Source organism: Aotus nancymaae, unplaced genomic scaffold (genome assembly GCF_030222135.1).
Source record: "Aotus nancymaae isolate 86718 unplaced genomic scaffold, 86718_ANA_hifiasm-v0.15.2.pri h1tg000002l, whole genome shotgun sequence".
NCBI classification, from domain to species: Eukaryota; Metazoa; Chordata; class Mammalia; order Primates; family Aotidae; genus Aotus; species Aotus nancymaae.
The window spans coordinates 20088912-20116257 of record NW_026988413.1 but is presented as its reverse complement, the minus strand read 5'-3'; the positions used below and the strand labels follow the sequence as shown (position 1 = coordinate 20116257).

General features: G+C 35.5%; 1 protein-coding gene and 1 non-coding gene across 3 annotated transcripts in view; one reads left to right on the top strand and one right to left on the bottom strand.

The window, feature by feature from the left end:
• The window catches only part of PTN (pleiotrophin), a 114721-nt gene that overhangs the window by 35806 nt on the left and 51569 nt on the right, over positions 1–27346 (bottom strand). The window lies entirely within an intron of this gene.
• LOC135274446 (small nucleolar RNA SNORD81) lies at positions 18704–18779 on the top strand. Its single transcript, XR_010342274.1, has one exon. It is a non-coding gene; the product is annotated as a small nucleolar RNA SNORD81 (small nucleolar RNA).

The following is a 27346-nucleotide window of genomic DNA, read 5'->3' as shown; positions in this document are numbered from 1 at the left end:
GCTCTGCAGTCACATAATCTTCCTAACTTTGACCAACATCAAACAATTTCTCACTCTTACTGGCTCACTAGTAGGCAACCTGATCAAACCTGAAATCATACCAATTCATAATCTGTATTAATATATGTCATGATTTCAGAAATAAAAACAAACAAATCATAGTTTTAAGAAATTTTTACATTTCCCAAGAAAAATAATGACTCCTTTAAAATTTAAACATGATATGACAGAGTGTTCTTTTCTCATGTGTTCTGACTTGGTAATATACTAGAAAATCCATTTTGACTAAAAGCATGGAGCCTTTTCACCTCTGCTCCCTATTAATCATTACAAGGATGAGTAGGTTTCATGATAACTGTCTTCTACTACAAATTCATCTCTAATTATACGGAAGCACGCAGGCGTAAGAAAGGAACAAATAAATCAATGAAAACAAGTATTCAAAGGAAATGCATTGGGTTTTCTCTTTATAATATAACGGTGATAGTAAAGGTATCTTTGTTCAATTATGTTGTATTATTCCTTTACTGCTTTAATTTATTACAACTGAAAGGAACTGGAGACTGACTTTGAGAATTATGGAATTGCTTCATTTTCTCCTAATCCTTTCCATGTCTATCTGCTGCAATGTGGTATAGGGCAGCAAATAACAGTTTTAGACCAAGTCAGACCTGAGTGAGAATCCCAACTCTGGCTAGGGAATCTGAAGCAATACATTTAATTTCTCTGAAACTTATTTTTCCTAGCAACAGACGTGGGTATAATAACTTCCCCACAAAGTTTTGGAATTAGAGATTACATATGAAAATTAAGCAACACAGTTTCTGGTACACAGCAGACCCACAGGATCTTTTCTCAATAAGCTTAGAATTCTAACTTCCGTTGCAGCCTCCTTGCCCCTTCATCTTTAATTGTACAAAGTCAATAAATGGATACTGTGGATAAAATTTCCCTATGCCTGCATGCAAAACACTGCATGTTCCCTGGGTAAAAATAGCAATCCAACTCTTCCTTTTACCAGATTATTGTACTATCTTCCTAATTCATCTTCCTATTGCCTTTCTTATTTCCTTCTAAACAACAATCCGCAGAGACCAAGATGTCTAGACTATCTTAGAAACTTTCCTTCTTAGAGGCACTCTTTCAATCTGTCTTCTCCCCTTCTGTACCCAATCTATATATCTTTAGCCAGAGAGAAGGACTTATAATCATTTAAATCCAGAAACATTTTAATCAACTGTTCTTTTGCTCATGCTATCCTGTGTGATTAGTTCTTTCCCAAACCCATTTACCTGGCAAATCCTCATCATTGTCCAAGATTTAGCTCAAGGCACTCACCCTCAACAAAGCCTTTGCCAAGAAAACAGTATCTCTGTCTCCGGAGCACATTGTGCCACTTCTATTCCACGGACCCTCCTTATTCACAACCTTTAATGCGCACATGGCAAATTATTGACTCCATAAAATGTGGCATATAAAACTGAAAAGGAAATGACATGAGCCATCTAGACCATTATATTTAGTAACCATTATGTCTTTAGACCTCTTCAATTTCTCTTCTTTGATTATCAATACTAGCAACTGACTCTCTTTTAAAGAGTTATTTCTCTTTAAAAAAACTAAAAATAAAATAAAATAAAGTCCCACATTATAATTGTGATACATAAAGGAGGTAGAGAATAACAAAGCTCTCCTGAAAGGCAGATACTGAAATTCCACTATAGTTTATTACTAGCTGATTAATTGGTTCACACACACTAGCCAATAAGTAAATTCTCATCTGAGAGAAACTACCAGCAACACAAGTCATGGATATTTGCGGTCCTATTAGAATAACTGACATTTAGAATACTGTCTACTGATGAAGTTCTATCAGAAGCCTTTGGATAATAATGTAATTTTCTGTGTATGAATGTGTGATTGTGTCACATCACAATGTCTATATGTATACATAATAGTGTGTGTATATATACAAACACTTACATTCATCTTCCTTCAGTAATCAACACATCCTTTAAGGGAGAGAGCATTATCTCTCTGTTATTCATTTCTAAGATTTAGAACAGTGTTGACACATAGATTTCATCTATATATGTTAAATAAATGAATAAGATAAAGAAGAAGAAAAATAGCCTTGGCAGCCAAGGTAATAACTGATCATAGTATCTAAAATAACACTCACCTACACACCTCTGTTCCCTTACTGGGCTTTACTTTTTCCTTAGCATGAATTAATGTTGGATGTTGTATAGTCTGTTTTCATACTGCTATAAAGAACTGCCTGAGTCTGCGTAATTTATAAAGGAAAGAGGTTTAATTGACTCGCAGTTCAGCATGGCTGGGGACGCCTCAGAAAATTTACCAACATGGCAGAAGTCAAAGGGACATCAAGGCACCTCCTTCACAATACAGCAGGAAGGAGAATGAATGCAGGAGGAACTACCAAATACTTATGAAACCATCAGATCTCAGGAAACTCACTATCACGAGAACAGCATGGGAGAAACTGCCCCCATGATCCAATTACCTCCACCTGGGCCCACCCTTGACACACCAGGATTATGGGAATTATGAGGATTGCAATTTAAAGATGAAATTTTGGATGGGGACACAGTCACACCATACCAGATGTATTATGTCTTTATTTTTATTTATTAATTGTCTATCTTCCCCTTGAGGGCAGGCCTTTAAAGAACAGCAACAGGTGCTGGTCATTACAATAAAATTTAGGACTAGAGGTGGGGAAGCACACAGAAATATAAAAAGACATCCCAAGAGATCTGCAGAGCACTGGGCATTATCTGCTTTATGAAAAATCATACATTTTACTTCTTATTTTTTAAAAGTTAAAGGGCTTTGATTTTAGAGTAGCTCATTTTTAAAACTACTTGTCAGAAGTGGTTTTCTTCTGAGCTTACAAGCCAAAAAGTTTATTAGGCAATATTCCATTTTCATTTTATCTTTCTACTTTATAAATTTACTTAAAACTGATTATTTCTTCTATCTCCTGTCACTTTTCTTTCTTTATGTTCATTAACTCTTTTTAAATCACAAAAACCTCATATGGATTTATTGTCAAATGGTTTGACAATTGCCTGTAGATACCTACAGTATCTCATAAGCAGGCATTATAGTTATGATGGAATCTGTTGCTAAATCAGCAACTCATTTTGGCCTTCTTTTTTTATTTTTTATTTTATTTAATTAATTAGTTAGTTAATTAATTTTTATTGTGTTTTAGGTTTTGGGGTACATGTGAAGGACATGCAAGATTGTTGCATAGGTACACACATGGAATATTATGCAGCCATCAAAAATGATGAGCTCGTGTCCTTTGTAGGGACATGGATGAACCTCGCTTTGGCCTTCTTAGGCTGCTTTATTTAAACACTAAGTCATGAAAATAATGTGTCCCAGTACATGCATCCACAACCTCAAGCACACCCTACTCACAACACAGAAATAAATTCAACTGTGCATATCTAATTAATATGTACTTAATGAAATTCACTTATTTTCACTAAGTGCATGTCAATTAGATGAATCAAGTAAGACATTTACTTAATTTTGTATGACTCTACGCCAAAAAAGAGAACTTTCTGGCTGAAATATTTCCATGGCATGGTGGTACTTGCTGGAGAAATTATACTTTTCTTAAATATTTATTCATCAATTTTTAGAAAACCAAGGACAGGCTTGGCTTGTGCTAGGGAGTGGGAATATGAGAAATGAATATAGCTGGGTGCGTGGCTCATGCCTGTAATCCCAGCACTTTGGGACGCTGAGGCGGGTGGATCACGAGGTTAGGAGTTTGAGACCAGCCTGACCAACATGGTGAAACCCCATCTCTACTAAAAAAAAAAAAGAAAAAAAAAATACAAAAATTAGCTGGCCTTGGTGGTGCGCACCTGTAATCTCAGCTACACAGGAGGCTGAGGCAGGAGAATTGCTTGAACCCTCGAGGCTGAAGTTGCAGTAAGCGGAGATCGCGCCACTGCACTCCGGCCAGGGTGACGGAGTGAGACTCTGTCTCTAAAAAAAAAAAAAAAAAAAAAAAATGAGAAATGAATATAATACAGCTCTCTCCCTAAAAGCACTCTGTCTAATTGAGAGAAAAGATAAATAAATGACTATGAGGATGCACTGTGATAAATATGAAAAATCATACATACAGTGCTATCAGAGTACATAAACCCAAGTGACATTTTTGCTTAATAGGGCTAAGCATGGTAGAGGTTTGGGGAATATTTTATCTGCTTTATGAAAATAAAAACTAGTTGAGGTGTTCTAAGTTAAGAAAGAAAGGAAGGAAGGAGACTTCAAGCAAACTTCAAGTAGAAGGACCACGTAGGCAAATGTGTGGAGGTGGCATTCATAAAATATTCAGTGACAAATGTGTGGAGTCTAGAGCACACAGTAACAAGGAACAGTGGATGGACCTGAAAAGAAGAAAGTGGAAAGGAGTTAATCCTGGGAGCTGGGAGCTGGGAGGGGGAGAGTCATTAAGTAGTCTGGAGAAGGGACAAGGAAAGACTGCGGAGTAAGGAAAAGCCTGTGTTGTATGAACAAGACTAAAACCCTAAGTTACCACCAAGGGGTCAGCTGCCATATTCAAGAATCCATCAAGATATCCTTCGCATAGTTCTGTGGTTATTGTCCTGGCTTTGTCTTTATTTTTATTAATTTTGTGAGTGTTTTAGGTACTTCAGTTCACTTTTGCTTATTTGTGTATTACAAGAGTACTATAATTTGGACTCCAGAATAAGCACTAAGGCCCCAAAATTTCAGAAACACACACACACACACACACACAAACAGGTTGCCTCTTATTTTCATTAGAAAACAGAGCACTGGTGTTTCCACAGGAAGCACAGAGGGCTGCAGCAAGGCATTAAGAGGGGCCTGAGAAGGTGTCCTGATCCACCACCACACCCAGTAGCACCCCCCCTTACCTCAGCTTTGCCTAGAGCAGCTCCTCCTTCACCGCTTTACTCATTGACTTCCTTGTAAAATTCCATTGGTCAAGAAAGGAAAATACATTGAAAAGCCACTGGTCTAGCAAATATCAAGGTCTATCTAGTTAGGAGATACAACAGTGACACAGAACAATATTTTTTAAAAAGATAGGATAGGAAAAATGCCTCACAGATGGTGATGTAAATATGAAATCTATTATTAGTATAAAAGATACCTTGCTCACATTAGGTACTCAACCAATATTTGTGAAATTATATTTTAAAATATAAATTTTATATCTAATTATTCTGTACTTTATAAAGTCTGAAATGATTTCATCTTGTCATCAAGGATCAAACACATAGCCTAACAGGGATGATTATAATCGTGAAGAATTTATGACAGAAAATCCTAAGGCATTAGAGGCATATTTTAAAATGGTGGAAAAAGAAAAGGTTTTGAAGTCAGAATTTTTCACACTGGCTTCATCGCTTCTTATATCAAGGCAAAGCAGTCAATTCCTTTTACTGTCAGAACCCTCATCTATGGAAACTTAAGAGTTTTAACATGCACCCTCATAATTTGTTTGAAGAGTACAGTGAGATAACATTTAAAATGCCTGGTATCCTGTGAGACATGTATCAGGCTCTCCATCACTGGTTCTCTGCCTTGTGGTTCTTAGAGGAAGAAAGGGGAGGTGAAGAAGTGTATATCTCCCTCAAAAATGTCAGCGGCAGCTTTACACAGAGGGTGGTAATGCAGCCTTTTAAGATGGTTTGGACTTTGATAAGTAAATCTAGAATGGAAAGCATTTCCAATGGAAGAAATAGAATAAGTCAAAGTTTCAGGTGAGAAATCAAAAGACCAATTCAAAGTATATAGGTCAGTTTAGTAATAAAAGAAGAAAATATGGTATAGATAAGCTGAAGCCCTGGAATTATAATTAGTATCAGTAATGATTTCGTAGACCACCTGCTATCTGCAAGATATCCCAAGTTATGAGGGAGACGCAGATGGAAATTATATGTGATATTAGAAATCCTACAAGATTACAGGCTTATTAAGAGAATTGAGACACTAAGATTATATACCACAACTTTGCGCAAGATATAAAAACACTGTAACTAAAAGCAAAGTGTTTATGATAATATTCTTACCAAAATCTCTTGTGGGAAATCAAAAGGACACTTCTCAAATTTTGGCAGTCAATCTTTTTTTTAAAAAAAATTGCCTGTATTGGCAAACTGAATTAGGTTCTCAAAGCAAGACTCTCTAGTATTGACAAGTTGAAAAATAAATGCCCCATGTTGACTAAAAACACAAATCCATACTCATTCTTCCTAAATCAGTAGGAAACCATATTTAAAAATATATAGATCTCAGCTTCAAGTTAAAAGGTATTTCTATCATAATTCTACCATATTTTCATACACTTCTGAAACAACTCAGTACAGCTTTATTAGCTACGGAGTTCAGATGGCATTTCTAATAACCGGTGGCTTTATTTGTTCAGATGAAGTGACTCAATTAAAAACACAATTAACAAAACAGCATGCAGATTTTCAAATTCATTGCCATACAACTAAGCAAATGAAGAGTGCCCCACATTATTATATATTTGGGAGGAAGTAACAAATAATTATTGGATGGCTGATCTTGGTTATGTGTGAGGCACAAATGTCCCAGGGCAGCATCAAGCCCCGACTCAGAGAAAACCTCTTCTACAAAGGTTAAACACCTAATAAAAGTGCCCATCTGGGAAGTGAGAATTTTGAAGATGGATCTAAATTTGTTGATTGATTTGTTACAGGCTATTAACTTTGTGCCAGGAAAGGAATTGATTATTGCAAGACAAGTCTCTGGATGACACTAGAGACCCAGCTCTTCCTCCTTTCTCTAATGTAGTTCAAGGACAACTGCAGAATGTGCTGGGAATGCAGCATCCTGAGATAAAGAGAAACTATTAGAACAGTCCAGGCTCTGTTCCCTTTCCTCCTAGAAGAGGAGGATGTCCTGCAGTGCTTTAGCTCAGAAATTCCAGTTACCCCTGGATATAAAACCAGGGTGAAATGGGTTTTGAGGGCCCCTCAGCTGCAGTATGATATGGGGCACATGTACACAAGACTTCATCTGTCTTGGGCAGTTTTCATGAGGTTGGGGGCCTGGCCTGCCATTGATTCCAGGCTTCTATTGTCCCTTACTGCCTATCCGTGAGTAATACAGTTGCATTGCTTCACTTGTTTGAGTGTATTGTTTCATCAGACTCATGCAAGTTGATTGATACTGGTGCATGGTATGATGAAGTGTTTAGAGTTTTCTAGGATGTATACCAGTGCACAGTGAATTTGCTTCATAATTATTGCTTTTGACAGAAAAAAAAATCACAGAAAATATTTACTCAGTAAAGTGTGATTGTGTCTGAAAAGCTGTACCAGTGTTCTCAATCTGATACTTACAATTACCAAAGAGCCTTAAAGAAATAGTATTATATTTACAATTCAGTAGAATCACTCAAAAAACTACCAGAATTGATAAGCGAGTTTAGTAATGTTACAGGATTCAAGGTGAGTACGCATATATAAATTATATAACTATATATTTACAAAATATGTACCTATCAAATGAATTTTATCTATAATACATAAAAAATACAGCTCAATAGTAATAAGAACACTTAATAAAAATTATGGGCAAATAAAACTGAACACTATATCAAAGAACATGCACAGATGGCAAATGAACAGATGAAAATATGCCCACCACTATTAGGAAAACATCAACATGATACCAGTATGTAGTCCAGTCAACTAACCAAAATTTACAGACCACAAAACCAAGTGTTGGCAAAAATGTGGAACTTTAACCCTCATATTTTACTGGTAGGACTATAAAATCATTGCAATCACTATTAAAAACATTTTAGAAGTTCTTTAAGAATATTAAAATACACCTATCATACAAGCCAGCCACTTTTCCCAAGAAAAAAATAAAAATTTAGGTCTACACTAAGGTATACACAAATGTTTATAGAAGCTTGCTTTATTTGTAATAGCAAAAACTGGTAATGACCAAAATGTTTATCAACAGGTAAATTGATGGATAAATTGTAGTATAGTCATACAATGTTATCCCAAGCAAGAAAAAAAAAAAATTGAGACAAGTTCTCACTCCAGCACCCAAAATGGAGTGCAGTGGCATGATCATGGCTCACTGCAGCCTTAACCTCCCAGGTTCAAACAGTCCTCCCACCTCAGCCTTTCGAGTAGCTGTGACTACAGGCACATGTCACGACACTTGGCTAATTTTTCTATTTTTTGTATAGACTGGGTACTACTATGTTGCCGAAGCTGGTCTCAAACTCCTGGGTTCAAATGATCCTTCTGCCTCAGCCTCCCAAAGTGCTTAGATTACAAGCATGAGCCACCATGCCCATCCAAAATATATAGTTATATAGATAGATACATAGATACATAGATACATAGATAGATGATAGACATGTGACAACATGTTGCATGATCTAAATTAAAATGTTCAGCAATAAATTCATTTTTATAAAAATGAATAGTACTTCAGTGACTTCTGGGATAGTATTAAACAGTCTACCATACTCCAGTTGGGAATTCCAAAAGTGGAGAAAAAGGAGACTGTGACATCAAAAGTGTTTGAAGAAATAGTAGTTGAACACTTCTAAAATTTGACTAAAACACCAATCTACAAAACCAAGAAACTCAGCAACTCTCAAGCATAATAAATACCAAGAAACCTCACATAGATATTTCATATTCAAACTGTTGAAAAGCAAATAAAAAGAAAACAAACAAACAAAACAATCTTAAAAGCAACCAGGGAAGGAGATACATAGAGTAGAATAACAATAAGAATATCTGCTTACTTCCAATTAAAACAATGGATGCTAAAAAACAATAGAACAACATCTGACAGAAGGACAAATAGCAAACTACAATTCATGTATTTCAAAAGTTTAGGATAAATAAATATATTCCCAGGAAAAAGTGGCTGAAAGAATTTTATATCAGCAAATTTTCTTTACAATAAATCCTAAAGTTATTCAGGCTGAAAGAAAATATTACATGCTGTATTATATCATCTATTGCTGTATATGTATTATACACCTTATAATATTAATATGTATAATATGCAATATGTATCCATTTTTTTATATATATGAAAACTCAGCTCTACAAGATAGAATAAAAGGTGCAGAAAACAGAGAAAAACATGCAAATATATAAATTATAAACTTTTAGTTAATTTTTAAAATAGGTAACTATTTAAATCAAGGGCAATATGTTGACCTTTTAAACCAAAATAAACAAATAACAAGAAAATATTTAAACAAAATGTATGAATAATTACATTAAACACAAGTAGAATAAATACATTAATCAGAAAGCCAGATTGTCAAATTAGATAAACAAGACTCAATTGTATGCTATCTAGAAGAGATGTATTTTAAACATATATATTTTCTAAAAGGTTGTATTTGAAAGGATAGGATAAATAATCTCACAGAAATAGTCACCATAAGAAAGATGGTGTGGCTATAGCAGTATTAGCCAATTTAGACTTCAAAATAGAATTAACAAAATAAGGAGGGTTATTTTATAATTAGAAAGGTTTACATTGATCTGAAAAACATAACAATACCAAATGGATTTGCAAATAACAAACTTTCAAAATACAAGGATTAACTTGACAGGTGCAGTGGCTCACGCCGGTAATCCCAGCACTTTGGGAGGCGGAAGCAGGTGAATCACTTGAGGTCAGGAGCTCAAAACCAGCCTGGCCAACATGGTGAAACTCCATCTCTACTGAAATTACAAAAAAAAATTAGGCTGGCATGGTGGCACGTGCCTGTAATCCCAGCTACTCAGGAGGCTGAGGCAGGCGAATTCCTCGAACCCAGGAAGCAGAGGTTTCAGTGAGCCGAGATCATACCACTGCACTCCAACATGGAGGACAGAGTCAAACTCTGTCTCAAAAAAAAAAAAAGAATTAAATAAAGAAACAAACCAATCCTGAATCATAATCTGAAGTCTAAAAACAGAGAAATTCACATGAGTAGAAAAAACTCAGTATGAATGAACTTGACCTGATACCAAAACATGAAAAGACATTACAAGAAATTGTATACCAATATCCTAATAAACATAAACATTGAAATCTTTTTAAAATATTATTAAACCAAGTCCAACAAATACAAAACTAAAGCTAATAAATCATAACAAGTGATCTTTACTCTAGGATGCAAGGTTAACTTAACAATTGAATGTCCATGTATTTTACCACTTTACTATAATACTGGAATAATGGAGAAAAATCACATGGTCATCTAATCAGTTATAATAAAAATATTTGATCAAACTCAATATTATTTCCTGATGAAATTAAGATGCACTAAAACTAGAAAACTGCTGCATTGAAATTTTCTTTTAAATGGGAATTGAATATTTACCCAAGTAAGTTCATAGAATTTAAGAAAAGCTTCCAGAGGAGCATAATTTTGAGTTTAGCCTAAAATAGCAGATTAAGTTAGAAGAGAAAGAACCTTCAGGAAAAGTTGTAGATTTGAGTAAGTGTAATCTATTTCAGAAGTCAACAATTAGTTAAATATTGCTAGAACACCCATGAGGAAAGTTGAAAATATGAAATATTTTCTATATAGAGATAGAAAAGACTAAGCTTATGTTTCTTGCTTGTCATATACAAGGGTTATGTAAAAAATTTGGTGATGCTATATTTTAAGAAATATGGATACATGAAGAATTTTGAACAAAGGAAGACTACTATTAGATCTGAATTTCTGAGAGAACACGCAGCAGGCAATAAATAAGCAGAGTGAGTGGAGGTCAGTGAGGCTAAAGCCAGAGAGGCTGACAGAGGGCCACTTGACATAGTACGGGTCACACATTACAGACTTAAACTGTGACTTTGGAAAATAAGTGCGCTGAGAAGAAAATAAGTTAATTTTTTTAGGAGATAAATGTATTCGACTTATAAAATTAATTAAATATTTGATGAAAGGAGAAACCCAGGATATCTCCTAGATTTCTGATCCTCAATCCAGAGATAAGTTGTCAACAGATAGAATATGGTTTCATAAGTAGTTCCCTAAGTAATGCATGCTATGATCTATCCTAAGGAAAATAGTCTAAGCATCTGACATCTGTTAAATGTGATTTAATTATTATAATATTTAATTACTTATGTTCTTTTACTCTCTCCACTTTTAATATGAATAATTATGGCTTAAATAAGTAAGTAAAGTTAAGGAAAAGTAGTAAGGTTCTGTTTGGATATATTTAATTTAAGGTGCCAGTAGGACATCTGGGTTGAAATAATTGGTAGATATGGATCTGAAAGAGAGCTCTAGTCTTGAGATAGAAATTAAAGCATTGCAAAAATATATTTGAATAAATAGGAGGATTTGATATTGCCCAAGGAGACCATAAAATAAGAAGACATAGAGCAAGGACTGAAGAAGTAAAGAAAGAGGCGAGAATTCTAATTCTTATATTAGTGATTTAGGGGAATTAGGGGTAGCAGCCAGAAGAGTAATAAGAGACAAGGAAAGAGAACAAACAGAAACCACACAAACTGGGGCTGCACATGGTAGCTCATGCCTGTAATCCCAGCAATTTGGTAGCCCGAGGCAGGTGGATCACTTGAGGCCAGGGGTTCAAGACCAGCCTGACCAACATGGCAAAACCCTGTCACTACTAAAAATACAAAAAAAAAAGTAGCCAGGTGTGGTGGCACACACCTGGAATCCCAGCTACTTGGGAGGCTGAGGCAGGAGAATCTGTTAAACCCGGGAGGTGGAGGCTGCAGTGAGCCAAGATCGCCCCACTGCACTCCAGCCTGGGTGACAGGGCAAGACTCCATCTCAAAAAAAGAAAAAAAAAAGGAAATTTTCAAAAAATAAGAATGATGACCAAAGCCAAATTCTACAGAGTGGTTCCCATAGGGATTAGCAATATAAAGTCACTAACAATCTTAATGAGAGGAGTTTTAATGAAATTATGAAGTTAAAAAGTCATATAGCTGTCTGAGAAACAATCATTCGTTTAAGGGAACATTGGTTTAGAGACTATTTCTTGGCTACTGGATAGCCTATGTGATTCAGCCAAGTTATATTAGAAGAGCCTAATAAATATGCCATGTGACCTAATGAAAGTCCTCCAGAGTTCACAGAATATAAAGGAAAAGACTGTCCAAGGGGCTAACTGCCAACTAAGGGGGCTGGTATCACTCAAAAGAACAGAAAAAAACCATGACACTTAGAAACAGCATCCTATATGATTCTTTCAGACTTTGGTTAAAGTGATGAAGGTTTAGAAACAGAATCCTATGTGATTCTTTCAGATTTTGCAGCCATAAAAAATGATGAGTTCATGCCCTTTGTAGGGACATGGATGAACCTGGAAACCATCATTCTCAGCAAACTGACACAAGAACAGAAAATCAAACACCGCATGTTCTCATTCATAGGTGGGTGTTGAACAATGAGAACACATGGACACAGGGAGGGGAGTATCACACACTGAGGTCTGTGGTGGGGGGTTCTAGGGGAGGGACAGCAGTGGGTAGGGAGTTGGGGAGAGATAGCATGGGGAGAAATGCCAGATATAGGTGATGGGGATGAAGGCAGCAAACCACATTGCCATGTATGTACCTATGCAACAATCCTGCATGTTCTTCACATGTACCCCAGAAACTAAAATGCAATAAAATATATATATATACACATATAAAAAAATTTTTTTTAATTAAAAAAAGAGTAAGAAATAAGAGACCATCTCATTGCTTTCATTTATGATTCAAGGAGTTCAAGAAATGGAACCAGCTACTATGTGCTTTTATAAAGCTCTAAGGATGATATCCACACCTCTCTTCAGAACCCCTTGTTATGCAAGGCCACTCTCAGGGCTAGCAGTGCGGGCCTCACTCAGATGCTTGTTAGAAATGCAGACTCTCAAGCCTTACTTCAGAACTTTTGAATGACAATCTCTATTTTAATGAGATTAAGATCCCCAGGTGAATTCTTATTTCTGCACATGAAAGTTTGAGAAACTCTTCTAAACCACAATTTGAGAATAAAAAATTTAAATATTTGGTAATTATTTGCTGGTTGACTTATTTAATTTATTTACAGCCCAACTTCTTCCAATAAGTGTTTAAGACGCCTTTTAAAGACATGCACTTTAGAACAATTTAAAAGTTAAAAACAAAAATTGAAGGCCAGGGTAATAAGAATGGGAACATTTAATAACTAGCATGTATCAAAGACTTTGCCTGTGCTAAGAGCTTTATATCCAACTTTTATTTTCACAATAACCTTAGAAAGTAATCAATATTATTTCAGTTTTACAACTGAGGAAACTGTGAGCTAGAGAATTTCAGTAACTTTTCTAAGATTACAAAGTGCTAGAAGCAGAGTTTGAACTCAGGCCTGCTCAACACCAAACTACACCTGTGCTCTTAATCACAAAATTGAAAAGTAAGGTCGAAAGATAAAGTGCCTGTTATGTACTCAAATATATTTATCATGACTTACCCTACATTTGGCTTTAAACTTTCTAGAAACACATGTGAAGAGAAAATATCAGTGATTACAACATTTGGAAAGTCTGTATTTAGTTGTCTGCCTATCATAGCATTAATTGCGTGATAGAAGAGAGCTATCACTTTCGTTTTTAGATAAGCTATGTATTCTTACAAAAGTGTGAGCTATGTAAAACCTCAACAAAATGAAACGCATACCATAGCTTTAAGGTTCTGTTTCTTAGCTAATGTGTATATAAAATATATCCAGAGAGTTTTTAATATTGTAGCATAATCTTATACAAACTTTAAATATGTGACTGATAATTTATTAGTCTGAACTAGAAAATGAGGAGGTAGGTGGACAAGCAGTAGCACAGAAGCAGAACAGAGAGTCAGGAACTCGCTTCCTCATCATGTCCACTTTATCCATCAGCCATGAGAGTCAGAGTATCCAGCACCTTAGGCGTTTGGAGGCCTTTAAAAATATTCGAGATATGAAGAAACAATAATAATGTAACTAAAACAAGAAAATACCAACCACTGAATTAATGATGTGATTAATAATGGCTACATAACATAGCATTAATTTAATAAAGTATATTTAACAATCAGAAAGTTTGCTATATTTAAAAGTAATCTTTAGATTTTCTCTCTTTGCAAGGATTTTTCAATATACTTAGTGATGATCTAAAAATAAATTAATCAAAGACAAATAATTTCTACTCCAGAAAATGTGGGTGTGTATGGAGACATATATATCTCTAGCAAAAATATTAGAAGTCCTGGCCCCTAGCATAGGTATCAAAGTGAATGAGGATGAGGCTGCTTGACTTCCAGAGCTCCTAGTTTCTCCACTGTGTGCTAGGCTAGAGCAGAGCAGGAAATATCAAAGAGCCTGAAGGCTATCCTCTCCACTCCCACCTCCACTCCACAAATGATGTAAAATCCCTTCCCACACAGTTCCCACACTGCTAGGAAGTGTCCACATGGGTACTAAGGCACTGCAAGGTAAAGATGAGATGTGTGTTTTCTTGGTTTAGCTGGCAAAAACTAGGTTATTAATGCCTGGTTCCATACCAGGAACAAAACCCTAGAATAATCAAACAATTGCCCAGGAAGCCGTTTGGATTGAAGTTAGCTTCTCCTTCAAGAACGGAAGAGCTGAACTTGCCAGCTTTGATTTGCACGCCTTTCAGCTACTATTTCCAGCTGATTCAGTTCATACAACTCCAGCTTTCATTTAGGGCTGAGCTCATTGACTAAAAAAATAAAGAAGAACTGAAAAAAAGGAAAAAACGAGAAAAGAAATCAAGGAAAGGCTTCATTGATTATTCAGAGTGGTGCTTTGGGAAAGAGAAAAATCTTGTTAGAAGCCTGGCAAACTTATTTCATTAGAGACCTAGTGACATCTTCCAAAACTAGAACATTTCATGAGGTTAGTTTAAAACTTCTAGTGGACTTATAGTTTGATAAGGATACCCATCCCCATCCACTCTGCTACATTCTTTGCATTCTTCATCATAGTTTTAGCAATGATGAAAGGTTTGCTACTAAAAAATCTGCCAAAAGAAAGAAAGAAAGAAATGTGACTTATTAGAAATTGGAAATGTAAAAATCAGGGACGCTGATTCTGATCACTCACTGTATCCTCTAAAAGCCCACTTTTCTTTCCTTCTAACATGTTCTTTTGGACTTCATTTACACCATCCTCCTCCCTCATACAAATAGTCCTCCTCAATATCCTTTTACTTAATGATTCAATGCATGCGGTGTTGGTAAATGAATGTGAAAATCAGCATACGATTTTATAATAGTATGTACAAATCAATTGCTTCCTGAATCTTCAGAGGTCTTCTGAAGTTCTGCACAGTTACCATGCCAAAAAGGAAGGTCTTTCTTTTTTTTTTAATTTCTTTCCTCAGACGCATCAAATGCTCCCACTCACTGACCTCTCTCCTTCTCAGAAATAATTAGCCTAAAGGCTAAAACTACCATGGAAATTCATCAGAGTAAACTAAAAGATCAAAATGGTTTGGTCATGCCAAAGAAACCTCATTTAGTTCTACGAGAAAGTGGCTAATGATAGTGATTTTATTGCCTTAGAGTATCTTGGTTTCAGGAATGATCTGGCAAATACTCTGAAAATATACCACTAAGATAGTGGTGTTTAGTTAGACAATAATATTATGAGGTAGATACACTGTTAGATGACTACATTCTGGAGAAGTCAACTTGGAGAGGTGCCTACAAGAAACTGATAGAAGATTCCCTCCTTCATCTCTTCTGTAAAGACTTAGTAATTAGAATAAAAACATGAAAAGGATTCTAGTTCAAGCAGGAATGTTAAATTGGAATAAACGTGGAATTGCATTGGTGATAGAATCAATATTAACTATATTCTCAATGAAATAAATATTGACCTAAAATAAATTAACATCTAACAATAATTTTAAAATCCTGCACTTGAATACATTTAAATCAACAGTTTAAATAAGTATTAGAAAACAACTTGTTTCACATTGGTTCATAGCTTACACTGAAGGTACTACTTGACTACGAGCTTAATATATATAAATAGTAAGAAGGCAAAACTCATGAGCAAACAAGTACATTCCATTTTTGAGAAGTTCAAATTGTTAGAAAGTTCTTCCTGATATTGAGCTGGATTCTATACACTAAATTTCATTTAATTTTTCTCAGTGAGAAATGAGGTTGACTTCCTATCAACTCATACATAGATAACAGGATGCAGAATTAACTCTGATTATAATGAATCTGATATGACTATGACATCAGGAACTAACACTCAAATAGATTAGAAAATATCACTTTGCAGTTGCAAATTTTAACTGAATTTTAAGTAGTTGCTAACCTAGGCCAGGCATGGTAACTAATGCCTGTAATCCCAGCACTTTGAGAGGCCAAGGTGGGCAGATCATTTGGAGTCAGGAGTTCAAGACCAGCCTGGCCAACTTGGTAAAACCCTGTCTCTAATAAAAATACAAAAGTTAACCAGACTTGGTGGTGTGCCCCTGTAGTTCCAGCTACTCAAGAGGCTGAAGCAGGAGAATCGCTTGAACCCGGTAGGTAGAGGTTGCAGTGAGCCAAGATGGTACCACTGCACTCCAGCCTGGAGACAGAGTCAGACACTCTCTCAAAAATAAAAACAAAAATAAAGTAGTTGCTAACCTAGATAACAGTATTTCTTTTAGACCATACAATAACATCTTTTTTAATTGGAGTATAAATCCAGCTACTTCATGTATCTAGAAGTATGTGTCGTATATCATCTTTCTACCCCTATCTCCAGTAAAGTGCCTAGGCATGTGGCAAATGGTGAATAAGTGAATGAATTTTAAAAGACTGACCAGTCAAACCCAACAAAACAACATCATGTGGTTGATACTCTTAGAATATCAATCATCATCTTTTGAATTTTGCATATATTCTACAGTCTTGGTTATCTGGTTTTCAAGTCTGTAGAAAATAGAAGGAAAATACATGCCATCGCCAAATGTATTGGCATCCAATAAAAATAAAGGAAAACATGGGGAAATTATTCTTTAAAGCTCATATGCACCTAGTTTAGAGTCATTTAGGGAGGAGTCGAGTAACTCCCAATAACTCAGTTTACCCTAATAGAAGCACCGACAGAGTTTACAATATTGATATTAATTAAGATAGATAAAGTCATTGAGGTATAGTTATAAGGCATGTAATCAGCAATATTGGAAAGTATTGCAGTACCTTTTATAAAACTGTACCTACAAAGTTTGTTAGTTGGAAAACTTACGACATAAAGGTATGAGCCCTCAGCATCTCTAAACAAACCCCACTATTCACGGTTACTTGCTCCCTCTGGCCTCCTGTTTCACTAAACTTTTAGAAAACCTTGATAACAACTCATGTTACCAGCTTCCAGCAAGAGATCTTTCTTATGATCAATTCCTATTTTCATCTTAAGTTATCACAATACCTCAGAGCGGTAGAATAAGATCATCATATCCAACTTCTGAATATGTCAAGCAAATTAACACACAGAAGAGTAAAACAGGGGAAAAGTGAGCCAGTCTATTCATCGAAGGAGAAAGAATTTCTTTTTTACTTAATTATTCATTTAGACTGAACAAATTTATAGTGTGAATGCACAATAAATACCAGGTACCAGGCTGGGTGATGTAAATGCAGAGATAAGCGCATCTCTTGGGAAAGTACATAAATATTTCGAAGAATAATTTCAGAATGAGTTAAAAATCAGAAGGTACCATATATATGGTAGTAAACTTTCTTCTTCAAAGCATATTTCCATACTTAGTTGGACTAAATGAGCCTTAACTACTTTTCAGCCCCCAAACGATATGATTCGATCTTGCTCAACTCTACAAAATCACTGTGAGATAAACATGGCAGGCATTGTTAATTTGTAGTTAATAGACTATAAAATTGAAGATTTAATAGATTACATAACTTACTCCCAACCACATAGATAGTTAATACCGAAGCCAGATAAGAAGTTAACGTGATTTGAGTCTTAATTATTCTGTTTATTATATAATAACTCTCATTCGTGTTTCATGAAAGTAATCATCAGCTATCCCATTTTATAGATTAAAATCTCTGTGCTATATTTACAAAGCAGCACATTGAATAAATGAGGCTTGTTCCCCAAATGATGTGATATTTGCTGTTTGGTTCATAAAAATATTTCTGTTGCCTCCTTTGGCATTTCACATGCATAATTTATAAACAATTAGCTGTCACTTCTACTTTTAGTGATTCTTTCAAATAACTTTTATTTCCAGAGGACTTGTAAAAAGTAATTTAAATGGCCCAAACCTGATCACTACTATGTATATTTAAAGCTTGTCAGCTATTGTTGGTATGACATGGAGTTCCTTTCTGCTTAGGGTCACCCAGGATATGAAATAAGTAAAAGAAAATATGCGTTTTTTTCCAGAGAATTTTAAAAAGAGGAGTGACCTTAAATCGGTCCTTAAACTCCTAATTCAACAACCAGAATTTGTTTAGTTCTGTTATATACAAGATTCTGTGGACATATAAAATATACTATATGACCCTCATCCATAAAGAACTTAAACTAAAATTTGAAGGTTTTCATGAAAATGTGATAATGCCTATATTCAGTATGACAAAATGTTCCATGCAATTCAAAGTCTTACAAATACATGATGATCTCGCCTTAGTTTGAGCTCTCTCACTGATTACTTGATGACAATAAAAGATCTGATATAGTGTCAAAAATGGATAGAAAAAAAAGGCTTACATTTTATGTGCTCAAAAATGTCTATAGTACAGTTCATTCTGAAGCCAGCGGGGCCTATTAAATGACTCATTTTCTTTAATAATGTTTTTTCCAGATTATGAAAGATATATATGATAATTACTTTCAACAGTTGAGTTCCCCTAGAAAACCAACCAGTAAAATCTATTGACTAAGCAAAGCTAAGATTATTAAACTTACCACAGCAACAAATAGGATAACCTTGACTACATCTTAGTGTCTCAGGAGGAAGAGGTGAAAGAGGATATTTCCAGGGCTTTGAGGTCAGGTCTCAAGTGGTATAAGTTGAATCTTTCAAAGCAGGGAATTGATTAGGATTCAGCAAAGTTGATATTATAATAGTTTAGTGAGGTAAAGGTCTTACAGTGAGTTTTAATAAATGAATTGTTTAATAAACAAGCTGTTCATGCCTGTAATCCCAGCACTTTGAGAGGCCAAGGTGAGCAGAGATTACCTGAGGTTGGGAGTTTGAGGCCACCCTGACCAACATGGAGAAACCCCGTCTCTGCCAAAAATTAGCCAGGTATGGTGTCGTGTGCCTGTAATCCCAGCTACTTGGGAAGCTGAGGCAGGAGAATCGCTTGAACCCAGGAGGCGGAGGTTGCCATGAGCTGAGATCGTGCCACTGCACACCAGCCTGGGCAACAATAGTGAAACTCAGTCTCAAAAATAAAATAAAATAAAATAAAATAAAAAATAAACGAGCTGTTACCCTGAACAATTTACTCAGATGAGTCAAGTTTTTGGCTATATTGGCTTTCAAAAATTTTATGATGTAACAAAATTATGAATTGGTTATACTGTCTCATTTTCCTGGCCAAACATTTCCTAAAATAATAAGAGTAACTCAGGAGCTCTGCCTGGCTTTCATCTCGAGTTTGTCCCTCAGGTCTCAGGTGACATGAAGCACACCTTGCCCACCCAGTTCTCCAATATATTAAATGTGACTTGTAATTATTTTCTATACTTTAAAGGATATCTGACCACATTCCAGGGGCCTCCAATGAAAACAGCACAGATTTTTATCATCAGATGTATTTACTTAATTTTATCTAAAGCTAAATGTGTTTTTTTAATTTAGCATTGGGACCTTAAATCAAAGAATGCATATTTGCATAGAGATGGAAAGAAAAAAAACTGCTTCTTGGACTTTTGGCTAAAACCAAGTGCAGAGATGGAAATAAACATTTATTTGGCGGGGGGAAACTTTCATTTGAAGTTTGAAAGTTTAGGCCTATTATTCCTCAAGAAAACTAAAGTTATACACAATATATTTATGAATAATAACATTATTGGAAAACGCTTTCAGTAAACTACAAAAGGAGCAGAATCATACCTTCTGCTGGATGGTGGACTTAATTTTAAAATGCCAAGAGAAGAAAATATTTCAAATCAGATAATAATAAAAGCCTCCACACTGGATAGTAATATAAACCTCCCCACTGAAGCAATGTTAAGATTACTATTTATTTTGCATATATATGCAGATGCTATAGTAAGATGTGTTTATACGCACACATATTCTTATTTAATAGTCACAATCACCTTGCAAAGTAGGTAGTATTATTACCATTTACAGATGGAAAACAGAATCAAACAGGTTCAGCATGTCACTCACCTCATACAGGAAGTGGTAAAAGCAAGATTTGAACTTGGTATATCTGACTTCTAAACCTATTCTCTTAGGATTGATAAAAGGAGGGAACATAGCTATTGTCATGAAATTAGAGCACTGGTATTACAATATGGTCTCTCAGCACCCTAGCACTTCAAATGACTTTTACATTGGAGTGTTTCTTTTTTTATCAAAGGGAAAGAGCAGTCCCGTGAATCACTGGAAGATAACCTTGGCTTTCAGATGTGTCATAGGCAGAATTCAAAGATACTCCCAAGAACACACAACCTCTCTTATCATTCAAGCAACCATGAATCCAAGTATTGCTGTAAAGGGATTTCACAGATGACATTAAGCTTCCAAATCAGGCAACCTTAAAATAGGGATATTATCTAGGTGGTCCTGACCTAATTACCTGAGGCCATTAAGTCTGGGTCCTGGGGTCAGAGACAGAGGAAGTCAGACATTTCAAGTGTGAGAGGAAGCTGGCCCAAGGAAATTCTCCTGCTGGCTTTGAGATGGAAGGGTCACATGGCAAGGAAGGTTTCTATGAGCTAAGTGGCCCACAGCTGACAGCAAGGAAAGGGGGACCTCATTCCTACAACTGCAACAATCTAAATATGGCTGATGATCTGAATTAGCTTCTAAGTGAACTCTTCCCCAAAATTTCCAAAAGGAAGCACAGTCTCACCACCATTTGATTTCAGTTTCAAGACCCTGAGCAGAGAACTGAACCACATCATACCTGAACTTCTGCTTTACATAAGTGTGAGTTAATCAATAGGAATTGTTTTAAGTCATTATGTTTATAGTAATTTGTTACATGGTATATTAGTCCGTTTCCATGCTGCTGATAAAGACACACCCGAGACTGGGCAATTTACAAAACAAAGAGGTTTAATTGGACTTACAGTTCCACAAGGCTGAAGAAGCCTCACCATCATGGTGGAAGGCAAGGAGGAGCAAGTCACATCTTACATGGATGGCAGCAGGCAAAAGAGAGAGCTCCTGCAGGGAAACTCCCCCTCTTAAAACCATCAAATCTTGTTAGGCTTATTCACTATCATGAGAAAAGCATGGAAAAGACCTGCCCCCATGATTCAATTACCTCCCACCGGGTCCCTCCCACAACACGTGGGAATTCAAGATGACATTTGGGTGAAGACACAGCCAAACCATATCATAAGGCAATAAAAACAAATGGTGTTCTAAATACTTTTAGAAAACAAGTGTTAACCTGTGATTAGGACTTTAATGGGTACTTCTGGTAGCTTGAAAATGAGCTTACTTTATCTGTAAAAAATATAATCCAATTTTTTACAAACACATTTGCAAGAAAAGATCAATAGTAGCAGGTTCATCAAATTCCTCTGGTCATCTGATCATATGGAATTATAAATAAATAATGGTTATATTAATAATTAATGATACTATGTAAGTAATGCTTTAGAGTGTCCAATGTATTACCACATTCATTGCATCACCTGAACCTTATTATAACCAAGTAGAGTAGACAAATTATTATTATTATCTCTTCTTATAGTGCAAGAAATGAATACATAGAGAGGACAAGTGACTGACTCAAGACCAACTTCAAGAATTTGGGGGTGTGGTGGGGTGGCCAGTAGGTGACATTCAAGGGCTTCTGATTTCCCTCAAAACCACATTTTATTTTCAGAGCTGACTTAAAATGTTTCAGCAAAACATGGGGTTATGGTCCCCTTTCCTATTTCAAAAAAGTAAAAAATAGCATACTTTTTACTTGAAATAAGTGTTTTTTTTCACACATCAAACATTTCTATTCATCACATAATGTGGAGCATTTTAGAGATATATTTAAGCAATATTCAAACTGTTTTTTTTAAAAGTTTGAACTATAGTTTCAAAATGATTGAAGCTGAATGATGAAAAATTGTCAATAACCAATATGGGATTTATTAAATACATCTATAAAATGTGACTTATAGTTATGCACAAAAAATTGTGATATACATTTATTCCTATGAGAAGTTGATTCTGTCTGTGTACTACAAACCCATTTTGTTAAAAAAAAAAAAAGTACACACATTCACACACATACATACAATATGCCAAATTTTTGAAAGAAGTTATCTGTGGAATGTAGGGCATTTAAACAATACTTTTCAAAATTTTCTACACTTTGTAAATACTATATTTTATAGTATATGTTTATTATCAGAAAAATGGCACTACAGTTAATTTCATTTCCCAAAATAATTTGATGGAAACTGTGCCTCAGTCTAGTTGTATCAAAGCAACACGATTATTATTAAATATCCAAGAGTCTTTATGAAGGTTGAGAGCTAAATGTAGAGTAAGGCTCACATCTTCATCAGATCACTATTTGTTCACATGAAGGCAGCTGGGCACCTGTACCTCACAGGCTGGGCATCTACATCTACAGCGTTAGTGACCACTGCCTATGGGTCTCTCATTGTCCTTGACCACCAGTTATCCCCAACAGCATCCCAGATCTGGTCAGACCCTCAGAGTATCCAAGTGAGCCTGAGGGAACACTTATGTCCTCTGATGTAAGCGCTGACTCCATTTTTTCAAAGCTCCTATTAAAACAAGTTGAGGGAAACTGTCTTACTTTACTTTCTACTTCATGGACTATGAAAATGCCATACTCTAAATTGAATGTCCTATCTGAATTGCTGAAACTTAAATTTCTAGCCAGAGGCAGTGAGATTAAAATGATGGTGGATTCTTTTGAAATACTTGAGAAGTAGATGTAACTCGGCCCGGGTTTCAACCTCCCACTCTTATTGGAATTACATCCTTTGGCCTCCTCCTCTAGTAATCCAATGGCATTTAGTTTGTGTTCCCTTACGTTTGCAGAATAAAAGTAGGATTCTGATAAAGTGTGAGAAGCCATCAGTCTTTGCCTGCCCTGAGCTAATAAAAATGCACATAAATTTTGTTGCTTTATGTTCATTACCACGGATGTAAAATACCACCATCCCTTGGTATTGGTGGGGGATTGGTTCGCACACCCTTATGGAAACCAAAATCCGTGAATATTCGAGTCCCTGATATAAACTGGTGCAGTATTTGTGTATAAACTACACACATCGTCTGTGTATTTCAATCATTTCTAGATTATTTATAATACTGACATGGTTTGCCTCTGTGTCCCTACACAAATCTCACCTTGAATTATAGTAATTCCCGTGTCATGGGAGGGACCTGGTGGGAGGTAAGTGAATCATGGGGAATGAATGACATTTCCTGGGCTCTTCACAGGGAACTGAATTTTGCTAAGAACCTGATAAGCATGGAAGCCGATTCTACCACAGAACTTCTGGACAAGTACTCAGTCTAAATGACACCTCGATTTTAGTCTTGTGAGACCCTGAGCAGAGAAACCAGCCATGTTGTGTTTAAAACTGTGATCAACAGAACTGGGAACTAATAAATGGGCACTGTTATAAACAACTAAGTTTGTAGTCATTTGTTATGTGGCAGTAGAAAACCACTGCAAAGATCTTTGATAAATTATACAACTATTCAGTTTTCTCATCAGTAGATAGAGAATAACAGAACTATCTTGAATTTTGTATTTTGAGGATTAAATGCTATAATTAAAATAAAATACCTAGATAAATGTTGAATAAATGTTAAGTTGCTACTTCATGTTGTTTTGAGGACTCAATGTAAGTGGTATCTACAAAGTATTCAGCATGATTTCTGAAACTTAGTAATAGAACAATGTCATCAATATTATTGTTACAGATGAAAACATTCAACATAGAGTTTCCTTAGACTTCTTAGTGTTGTCTATATTCTTTTTAGGGAAAATTTTAATTTTTGATCAAAGTTAATAGCCAGTATATTTTGGCTTTAAAGTGAGTCTGATTCTTTCTCCACCCTACAAAAAGTAGATTTCTCACATCCAACATTTGGATCTTTAGGCAAAAAAAATCAGCTCTAAGCAACTTCCCTTCCTAAGGAAAATGTTAGTCTTGAAACAAAATTGTGCACCATGTTGTTTAAATGGAGATACCACCATCTGTACTTAGGGTTCATCTATTCCACCTAAAGAGGACTACAACCATATACTGAAAACAAAAAACTAACAAATTTAGATTCTAGTTTTATTACATTGAAAAAGAGAGTAGCATTGTTTATAATCATAAACCCACAGAATGTAACTTAGGAGCTTTCTATATACACAGTGTGCTTGATATCGATTGTCAAATCTCATCAGAAAAGATACACAGTGAAATACAAATTAGAGAAATATCCTTATCTTTTTATTTGTGTCAAATTAAGAAAAACAAGATCATATCTTTCACTGAGTTGTTACACTGAAAAATTTAAATAGATCAGCTAACTCGAAGGGCAAACATACTTGACTACATTTAGGTTTCTATAGTTAAAAAAAGATTAAGAGGCAAGAATGAGTTCATACAATCTCTCTAAAACAAACAGACATTTCAATGTCACTGTCTGCCACCTCACAACAACAGAAAACACTGTATAATGGCCTGTAACATTACATGGTGCATTATAATAAGAAATGTGCTGAAGTGGTGGATTGGGGTTTATTTATGGCCCATGAAACAAAAGAGTCTATGAGTTTCTCATGAACACTCAACAGTTCAAGACAATAAAATAAATATTTGAGTGCATTTGAAATTATATTATCACTAGAGAAACTTCTCTCAGAATAGCCAAAAAATTGATGTATTAGCATTGAAAGAAACTCATTAGTAGTTGGTTGGAAGTCTTTACTATTGAAGAGGTAAAGAATGACAGAAAATTATGAAAAATACATCATGCTTTCTAAGTTAGTATAATTTCTATAATTGAATAAAATTTATCCTAATTGCCCACAAAATCAAGTCTCTACAGGTTGTGGTGAGAAAAATAGATTTCAAAACCTTGAAATTCTTAAGAACAGAAAAAGGTCTTTTGCCATTTTACCATAAAACTGGTGAGTTTCAGTAATGGCAATTCATGGACTGCTTCTAATAAAAGACATCAGTTACCACACAAAAATCTCTTAGTGTGAGAACAAATAATTACAGCTCATTAGCAACATGTACTTTATTTCCAGATTACAGGTAATTGTATACACATTTAAATTTGTTTATTTTGCATGCATAATCTCATAGTCATGAAGATAATTTAACCATTTGTATCTGATGTGTGAGAAGGATTGTGATGTCTAATCATGCACCCAGATTTCTCAAAATTCTGCCCTGCTGTGGGAAAAATCTGTCGTATCAGACAAAAAGCCTTCATTTAACTTTCAGAAATATTAAAATTTAAAAGAACAGCAATAAACAATGATTTTTTTAGGTGACTAGGTGCTCATATTTATTATAGAAAAATCCAACAGGTTTTGTTACATTGAACACTTTGCTATGATATTAAAGAATCAGAATTAACTAATCTACTCTTTTTATATTAGAAAAAAACTATTATTAACATATTTAAAATAAACAGTTATTAACAGTAATTGTGTTGAAATTCAAAACTTTTAGAACTGCTTTGTATTCAAAATAGTTACTAGAAACATATTTCCAGAGGAGAAATATATGCTTCCTATGTAAGTATTTACTGCTGAGTAGACCAGGCCTACTCAGAGGGGAATCACCTATCCCAGTGTTCAGAACCACAGTTTTGGCTAGCCCAGAACTCGTAAGTCACAGAGTAAAGTGCTCTGGGATCCTAAATAAACTTAAAGGACAGTCTAGGCCACAAGAACTGCAATTTCTGGACAAGTCCTGCTGGTGTGTTGGGCTTAGAGTCAGTGGACATGGGGTGCACCAGCCAGGGTGGCCAAAAGGGTGCTTGCATCAGCCCTCCCCAAACCCAGGGAATGCAACTCACGCAACTCACAGCTCTAGGATGGACTCCTTTCTTCAGCTTGAGAAGAGGAGAGGAAAAAGTAAAGATAAATTTATCTAGTGAATAAGTCTCATGAGATACGATGTTTATAAAGGACAGTTCCCCTGCATATGCCCTCTTGCCTGCCACCATGTAAGACGTCCCTCTGTTCTTCTTTCATCTTCTGCCATGTTTGTGAGACATCCCCAGCCATGTGGCACTGTAAGTCCCTTAAACCTCTTTTCTTTATAAATTACCCCATCTCGGGTACGTTTTTATTGGCAGTGTGAGAACAGACTAATAATACAAATGCCCAATACAGTGTAAATGCTATGTAAATAGCTGCTGTACTGTATTGTTTAGGGAATGATGACAAGAACAAAAGTCCGTACATGTTCAGTACAGATGCAACCATCTATTTTTCTCTCCCGAATATTTTCAATTCTGGATTGACTAAATCCCCACATGTGGAACCCACAGAAAGGGAGGGCTGACTGTATTCCATTCAGGGTCAAGTGGATGGGTGAGTTTTGGCATGTTGGTAGGGTGGTTTTCTAAATGGAAAAAAAGTAATCAAAATGTCGAATAGCACAGTATTTTAAAAACTTGAAAAAGAAAATAACTAAATATTTAGTCCTAACACTCTATCAAAATTGTTTTAATTCTAATTACCTTCTATCCTTTACCCACATACATATTCATTCATTTTTACATAGTTGCCATGTCACGACACTTAACATTTTGCATTCTTCTCAAAATGTAACAAGATATAAGGCTTTCCTGGTCTTCTAAATGGGTTAACATAAGATGGGTCTTGTGATGGAGCTGAACACCTGAATTGGCTTAGGCCTAAAACTGCTCAACAGTGAAGTTGAGAGATGAAAGAGAAAAGGTAGGATCCATAAATAGATGGAGCGGAACTAGCTCCTAGTTCCTGACTGATGTGATGAGACACAGGTGATAGAAACTAGTGTATGTGCATATGGGGCAGCCATCCTTCCACCTCCCAAGCTGTATCACTATACTGAGGAAGAATTTAAAAAGAA